Source organism: Rhipicephalus sanguineus, unplaced genomic scaffold (assembly GCF_013339695.2).
Source record: "Rhipicephalus sanguineus isolate Rsan-2018 unplaced genomic scaffold, BIME_Rsan_1.4 Seq667, whole genome shotgun sequence".
In the NCBI taxonomy this organism is placed as follows: domain Eukaryota; kingdom Metazoa; phylum Arthropoda; class Arachnida; order Ixodida; family Ixodidae; genus Rhipicephalus; species Rhipicephalus sanguineus.
In genome coordinates, this window is record NW_023615730.1 from 19,342 (window position 1) to 28,024 (window position 8,683).

At 49.2% G+C, this 8,683-nt stretch overlaps 1 pseudogene; it reads right to left on the reverse strand.

The window, feature by feature from the left end:
• Positions 1 to 5,220: 5,220 nt before the first annotated feature.
• Positions 5,221 to 8,315, reverse strand: LOC119378061 (protein sine oculis-like; annotated as a pseudogene).
• Positions 8,316 to 8,683: the final 368 nt, after the last annotated feature.

Below are 8,683 nucleotides of genomic sequence, written 5' to 3' on the forward strand. Positions count from 1 at the left end.
GACCGGCCTCCCTATTGCAGTACGGGCGCCGTCCACGTGGGGTCGCCAGAACACGTGGGTGACGCACGGTGCCCGCACCGTCAACCCGTTTACCCACTTTCTCTGTCCGGCTGCACTGAACTCTTCTTTATACGCATGTCACTTGTATAGAGGCCGCAAAACACGCTGTGGTATGCATGCATGCACGCGCGAGACCTCTTCCGGTCGTCAATACAGATAACTAAGAGACGTTACTCTGTGTATATTGGCTTCGATCAGTGAAACTTTTAAATCGAGGCACGGGGAGGCCTGGCTGCTGTAGCTTGTTCGTTTTGGTATCTATCTCTCTCGTTCTCATTTCCTTTCTTGTTTTCTGCCTCGTTGCTGAATGCAGTGAAATGCACTCGGGGCTACGGATAGCGAATAGGTGCTGATAAAGTTAGCACTGTGAAGAAGATCATAGGTCGACAGAACGTGTGTTAACGTTCAGTTAAACAAGATGGCTGATGAAGACGTCAATCGCTCGTAGCAGTCATTATAATAAAAAAAATTGATGTCGCGTTTTAATCTGTGAAGGCTGTACCCACGTGCGTAGGTACCTAACCACCCTCTCCGCTCCCCACTTAACCTATCTACCGGGATAATATGCTCGTTTCAGGGGGCTTCTAATGCCATTTACACGCGAGACAAACGAGTCAATCTTGACAACTCGTTTGAAACGATAAGCGACCGGGAAACTTCCATCTAGAGGACACGAATTGATGAACTTGGAGTTTCGACGAAGAGACAAAAACAGAGGGAAAATTGAGACCTGGTACCTGCCTACACGCACTACAAAAAAAAAAAACAGACTGAAAAAAAAGGGAGCATATTGAAACGCAGCTAAACAGAAGAGGGAGACGGAGATTAAATAGACGAAGTCTGGCAATAGCGCATTGGAGAAGCGAATTCCTTGATACGGTAATAGCGCCAACCTGTTGGTGTGTAGAATAGAAAGAGAAAGCGTTCGTGATGGAGAAATGCGACGGCCGGTGAAATGGATTGATGTGTGAGTGAGGGAAAGAAAGAAAGAAAGAGAGAAAGAAAAATAACCGAGTCAATGCAGCTCGATAAAGGAATGCACGAAGAAGAATGAAATAAAAGGAATCAAAACGAGCTGGAGTGAAAAGAAAAACAAAAGAAAAAGATAAAATATAATAAGGCAAGTGGAGTTGGAACCTGAAACCGCGATGGCACGGGCTGCACCGCTGCGACGGGCGCATGCCTGCCTGCCTGCCGGGAAGGCGGGCGACGCCGATGGCGCGCCGAAGAAACCCGACACCGCGCCGAGCCAAAGCCGAGCCAAAGCCGACTGCACCAGCCAGACGGTCGCGTACCCGTACATAGCCCTAGAGATCGTCGTCCCTCCCTGCAGGTCCGAGTTCCACAGTGCCCCCGAAACGCGTTGCGAAACTATGCACGCGTACGCTGTCTGCTATAAGTCGCACTTTGGCACGACTAAATTAAAACGTTTTCGTTAATGAAAAGACTGCTTATAGGACTAAGTTTTAGAGAGGTGAGCTATCGAGGTGAAACGGCGATATGCCAGAAACGCCAACGCGTATAGGACACTAAAGCGAAACGACTAATCACTTTAGTCTAATGACTTATTCTTTGAAAGCTATTGTTGTTTTGACATCGCAGCTTTTTAATAGAAGAGGAAATGACAGGCAAAGCGTCATTTTTAATTTAACGCTGTTATCCAGGGCGGGGGAAGGGGGAAGAGGGGGGGGGGGAACCACGACAAGCGAGCTCCCTCGGGGGTGGTGGCACGGGGAGAGGGGGGGGGGGGAGAAAAAGTGGGGCAGATAAGTATTGCGACGCCACGGATTTAAAAATGTTTCTCTTTTTTTTTCGTAATTTAGCCCCACTGGCTCTAGATAACTTGCAGAAACTTGGTACTGTGTCTCGTCTCTGGTCCCATAAAGGAAAAGGTTAAATTTTACCAATTAAGAGCTATGTAGGCCCAAGCGGACGCCATCAAAGCTTATGACGTCAGCAGGGGCGTAGCCAGGGGGGGGGTTGGGGGAATTGAAACCCCCCCCGAAAATTTTCAGTTTTACTTGCGTAATATATGCGCACACATACAAACGCACGCACGAACATACATAAAGTATGGTTGAACCCCCCCCCCCCCCGAAAAAAATTTCTGGCTAAGCCCCTGGACGTCAGGCAGGTTTGGCGCAGGCACTTCCAAGGTGGCGTCGCCACAGGCATATTTCGTTTCGCGATTTCCTCTATTACGAACCATGTCGCTATAACAACAGACTTGCTCGTGACATTGTTAAAGGGTACTTTTTATTAATATATTTACTGATCATCTTACTTACTAATGTCTAACCTTACCTGTATATCTATTTCTTCCACTGGTCCCCCCCCCCCTTAAATCACACCCTCCCCTAAAGGATCTATACTTACCTGGCGACCACTTTCTGCGGCAGCACAGCCAAGGCTACGGAGCCGAAGCACACACTTTTTTACTACGCTGCTGCATGTAGTCCGTGAACGCTAACTTTTGTAGACTACGTAGCATACGAGAAAACATAAAAGGAAAAAGAAACAGGTATTATGTTCGAGACTTTTTCGCATTGTAAGAAAGAAAAGCTCATCCCGCGAAGGATTTTCGTTTGTAGCCGTCTCTAATTTTCTGGCTTTCTGGAGTCGATTTCACGTTTTCCTGCGCCTGTAAACAATCGCCTGCAAACGAACTATTTGGCGTAGTAACACATGTTGTCGTAGTAACAGAGAAAGTTGGCGTAGTAACACAGAAAGTTGTCGTCCGGTATAGGGTGACCACTCTTCCCGGTACTCGCGGGACTCTCCTACATTTAGGGCTACTGTCTCACGTCCCCCAAGGAATACGCAAATCTTTGGAAATGTCCCGCATTACACACTTTGTTATTGTTGTTTGGCAGCGCCTTGAGTTCAGCTGCATATGGCCACCCTCTCTGAGGATGCGTTAAGTGCAAGCACTCCAAGCTTATTTGGCTTCAAGAATGTAAAGCAAGCGGCAAGGGCTTCCCAGGCTCTTAATCCAACGTGTGGAAACTGAACCGCAACTGTTTTGCGAGTGACTATTTTTATGTTGATATGGATAATTGTGTCTTCTGTCAGAGCACATTGCAGTGATGCATGAAATACATTTGTTTAGACAGATATTTAGAGTCAGTGTCACCCCCCACCCATTTCTACCGTAAGAGTATCCTGCATTGCGCTAGTAGGCAAATGGTCACCTTAAAAGGACGCCTGTCATCGTAGCTGCTCTTCCACCCCCCCCCCCATCTCCTTCCCAAACCTATAAGCAGTGCGATTAAAAATAATTTTCATCAGACCCGAAGCTTCGCCAGCGGACCACCCACCGCAGTCACACATACTCGCATGACGCATGTGTTTTGATTCACCACCCACAAGAGAAATGTGATCCCCTACTCTCACTATCCCGAACACCATAGGCGTACGCACGTTGAGCAGGGGAGCGAGCATAGTTTGCTCCGTACTATGACTTAGTAAGAGGGGGGGGGGGGCACTGCGATGAACCTTCGGCCCCTCCCCCCCGATGGGGAACCCTGCGCGCGCCTATGCCAAACACCATGGCAGCTTTTCCACAAGAGGGACCTTAGAGGCGACGAGTCTGAGCTCCTTCTAGGCTCTACCGCCTGTCAAGCACGGCGCGCTCCAGTCGTGGTTCGTATTTATACACACTGCACAACGCTAGAGCTCGCGTGTTGCGCAAACTGAATATGAGGCTTTCAGCCTAAGCGCGAGGAATGGAAGCGTGCTGGAACCACCGCTTGCTTCTCGGTGAGTAGAGCCAACGTGCGCGTTGACACGCTGTACATGCACCCGGCCAAATAAAGTACTTCTGTGCTTTCTACTACACGTTCACAACCCCTGTTCCACCCTCCTATCTGATCTGACAGCTTACTTCGGTAGTACGACTGCGAAAAGAATTTGAGGTCAGAAACAAGAGACACCGCAGCAACGGTGGTGACCCCAGCCGTTAGGCTCGGGTCTTTCTTTCCTTCTTTCTTTCCTTCTTTCTTTCTTTCTCTCTTTCTTTCTTTCTTTCTTTCTTTATTTCTTTCTTTCTTTCTTTTTGCAAGATAGCGCAGTAAATCGGTGAAACGAGGGGACGGAAGGAGGGTATTGTTGAGCTCACTCATTGATAGAGCTCAGCGCATGTGCGCTTGCACGCAAGCATCAAAGCCGAAGATCGCACGCGCATGTGTACGCTATTACCACGTACACCGGAATGTATACCGCAGACCCCCACGCATGAGCTACATGGGCGTTACGTAAACAGCGCGGCACCCTCCCGAACAACCACTTTGGTAGCATTGAAGTACGTGACCTTGCGAAAAAAAATACGTCGTCTTGAAAGCCTATTCGAGATGACGTCCTGCGTAGCTGACTAGGTTCAGATGGTAGTGCGTGCGCGCAGCACGCACGCACGCACGCACGCACGCACGCACACACACACACACACACACACACACACACACACACACACACACACACACACACACACACACGCACACACACACACACACGCACACACACGTATACAAATGTACACATATTCTACACATTTTTCCTCAGGGGTGTCTTAGTCCTGTGGCATCAGCTGTGTTTATACGTTTTCTTCGGGACACTGATGTGGTGTCGACAGCCGCTAACCGCGTTCGTATCGTGCAGGCGCCGCTAGAAGCCAAGCTGGAAGCGAGCTTCCCCTACATACCACAATGCCGTTGAGGGTGCAGAGCATCACGGTTGCACAACCTCGTAAACACCGAGTCCCCCACGACCTCACCGCAGCTTCTTCCGCGTTACGGACACATAAAGTGCGGCGAGACCACGCAACCACCACTGCGGCCACTATACGCGTCGCGTCGACCTGACGCACCAAAGAGGCTGTATACTATAACGAACATGGCATATTGCACGTTGGTGTTATCGTCGATGATTTCCCTAGTTGTGCAGAAGTCGACAAACTTACGCTTCCGCACAGCAACCCGACGGTCCGCTTTTTTGCTCTTACTTTATGTTCCATGACGGTTGAAAATGCGGTTCTTGCTGTTTTGTTCTTATCCTTGGCGTACTTCAAACGTACTTATCCGTGACGTACTTTTTTTTTTTTTGTTGTTGTTCGAGGGAGGGCTGCCTTCGGTATATCAAAGAGAAGAAAAGGATCGTAAGTATAAATTGAATCCTGCGACATACAACAACCCGTTCAAGGGAAGATGAGCTACGAACTGTGGCGTCCACTCACACTCTGCGGTGCGGCGCGTGGTCCCTCTGGCGGCGGTTCTTGAACCAGTTGCTGACCTGCGTCAGCGTCAGGCCCGTCTTGTGCGCCAGGGTGCGCTTCTCGTCAGGCGTCGGGTAGCGGTTCACCTTGTAACACTCCTTGAGCGCGATGCGCGACTTCTCCTTGAAGCAGTACACCGTGTCCTCGCCGTCCCAGATGGTCTTGGGCAGCGGGTACTTGCGCCTGTCGACAAGTACCCGGGGTGGGAGGCACAACTTTAGGAACACTTTTTATCTTCGGAACTGCATGTCGTCATATTCGAAATACAAAACATTAAGTGTAACGATCATTTAGCCATCTTTAGTCAACATTAGCCGTAACTTAGCCAACATTATAGTCGGATACAAACTAAGAATGCCAGCTCCGCCCACAGCCGTCACTGTCCCTCCCACAGAGAGTTTGCATAGATGCTTCGTCCAATAGCGCTTACTGATTTTTGTGACGTCATGCACTTCTCGAGTGTTTCAGATAGTTGACTTTGCCATATAGACACAAGTTCGTATCGATGGTTTTATGTCGGATACTTGAACGGCCTGGTAAATTTCTTTCGAGATTCTGACATCGCTGTTCGGTTAAACGTAATGTTATAGGCAGTAACGACGAACATTTAACCCCTAATATGCGTAGGGCTTACATCAGCCGAGAAAAAGTACTTACGGTTCGAGTGGAAACGAGCTGGCACGACTGCTTTTCACAAGTGAGGGGTAAGCGCGCCGCGTTTCGGTAGGCGGAGTTCTCTTGTTGTTGTTGTTGTTGTTGTTGGGTTGTAACCGACCATAGACAGTGCTAGGAAGTGCGGGCAGCACGCGAGTGCAAACTATGGTTGAAGTGAAGTGACTGGCCTGCTTATATTTTCCGTCATAAACCGGAAAAACTGTATTTCGTCAATTGATCATATGTTGAGAATACACACAAGGAAGAACACGAAAATGCGGGGGCTAAGGCTTGTGGCCGTGTTATTTCGTGTTCATTTGTGAATGTCAAAACGAAGGCAGTTGTCGTTGGTATGACACTGAGCAGCTAAGTAGCCCATAAACCCCTCCTGAACAACAGGCAAGAGTGATTACGACCCACAGCCCCGTGTTGTGCCCATAAAAGTGTGGTGCGTCAAGTCACCAAATTCTTCGCAGTTGACACCGACGTGTCCGCAGCGAGCCTTGGAGCTGGCACGTGGCACCACGATAACTCAGTCTACAACGAATGGTTGGACTGTATTGGCAATTTCTGACAATGCTGTTGAAAACGCTCGTGTCTGTGTCAATCTTACCACTCCATCCTGCATACTCAAACAAAAAAAAAAGAGTCATCTGATTCTTTTTTTTTGTGAGGCTTGACTCGCAACACATATGACTCTCTTTAAAGAGGCTCATGAACTCTCTTTGAAGAACATTGTACTATGATGGGAGTGTCGTGGGACGCAAAAGAGTGTTAACGTGTCTCTTTAAAGACAGTCATATACGTGGCAAGTGAGGACTAACCGAAAAGAGTAACAAATATATACTCTTTTCTCTCCTTAGAGCGCATTTCTGGGTTCTCTCTTCTGGTCACTCTTATTTCCTTATTTTCGAGCCGAATTCAAGCTGGCATCAAATTTCATTGAGAGAGAGCAATGTTTTAATGAAAATCTGAGGAAATTTTATTTAGCAGCGGCGTGGGGCTACCTAGCCTTCATAAGATGTACTGCTACACACAGAATAGCTGACTCACCTGAGTCTGTACTTGTCGACGGCTCCAAGCGGGCGGCCTCGTATCTTCTCGGCCTCCCTGTAGTGCGCCTTGTACCACATCTGCTGCAGCTCGTTGTGGTACTTGGAGTCGAAGTTGTGACTCTCCAGGATGCTGTACAGCTCCTGCGTGCAGAGGAGGAAAGAGAGCGTTGTGAAGGCGCTCGCCGGTGCGCAGTTACGCATTCTGTTGCACGCCTAGTTAGAGCGGCACCGAAACCTTATAACGCAGCAAACAATGTTTCCATTCCGGAAAGCATAAAGAATGTTGCGCGTGCTCACTGCTGCTGACTTCTCAGCATTGGTAGTTCGAAGGTTTGATATAGTTGTCTATCCGATAGGCAGCTATATTATTGGTGGTCTGTCGACATACACTCATTGGTGGTCCATCGGACAGGCAAATGCGTCCTTATTTTACGGGGATCAAGCCAACGTGGTTAAATTTCGCCTCTGATTGAGGCAGCCCTGACGATGACAAGTCCATGAGCGGATCCAGAGGAGGGAAGGGGGGTGGGGGTCCAGTTGTCGCATTAGGTGAGGCAACTAAGGCTTTCGCCTTCATACGTTTGCGCTTTTCTGTACCTTACAAGAGCCACCGTCGAGGAATGTTTCTTGAACGAGGCAATACGTGTAGCTGGGCGTGTTGGCATGCATACTCGGAGGGAACAGGAGCGCGAGCTAAGACGCCCGACACTTGGAAGGCGACGGGACGAACCTTGTAGTTCTCGCGGTGAAACGCCACGGCCGCCTGCGCCCTGAGCACCGCTTCGTCGGTGCGGAGCAGGTCGCCGGGGGGCAGGGACCAGAGAAACCGGGCCAGGCGGGTCCAGGTTGCGCGCCTGCTGCAACGCCTCGCACAGGCAGGCCACCTGCTCCAGCGTGAACCTGAGCGCCTTGCCCCCGGACCCCGAAGAAGAACTGCTCGCCCCTATGCTACTGCCGCCAGCTGTAGTTACGCTGCCACCGCTGCTGCCTCCGCGAGACGGCGACGAGGTCCTGATGCCTCCGCCTAGGCCCGCTGACATGAGCTCCGTCAGCCTGCTGGTGGCGTTGCCCGTGCTAGTACCCGTCATGGAAGATGCACCATTGCTCAAGCCCACGCTGTAAGAAGAACAAATGGAGAATGAAATATTGGGCGAGTTGGTACATCATCAGTTGGTACATAATCAGTTAGTTGGTACATCATTTGGAGAAGAAGCGCGCACAAAAACAAGGCAATACGTGTAGCTGGGCATCTTGATGATCACTTGAAATGAATCCGTCATGGAGACACGTAGGGCTTGCAACGTGATGCCCAAAGAGTCTTTTTTTGTGTATTCTGGTTTCTCTTTAAAAAAAAAAAAAGACTATCAGGGAATCTGATTCAAGAGACCAGAACACATTTCTTGGGGTGATTTGTACCTTATTTGGCTGACTAGCAAGTAGTTACTAGTAGGGATGTATCTCAAAAGTTTCTCAGCCGGGGGATGGGGGGTAGTCAGCGAACCTTAGGGCACGTGTCTGTATGTGTGCGTGTATATATATATATGAGTTACTTTGACAAAGTCTGGTCCACGAGACGAAATGTTAGTGAAAATATCCAGTGCCGAACCAACGAACGTCGTAGTTAATATATATATATATATATATATAT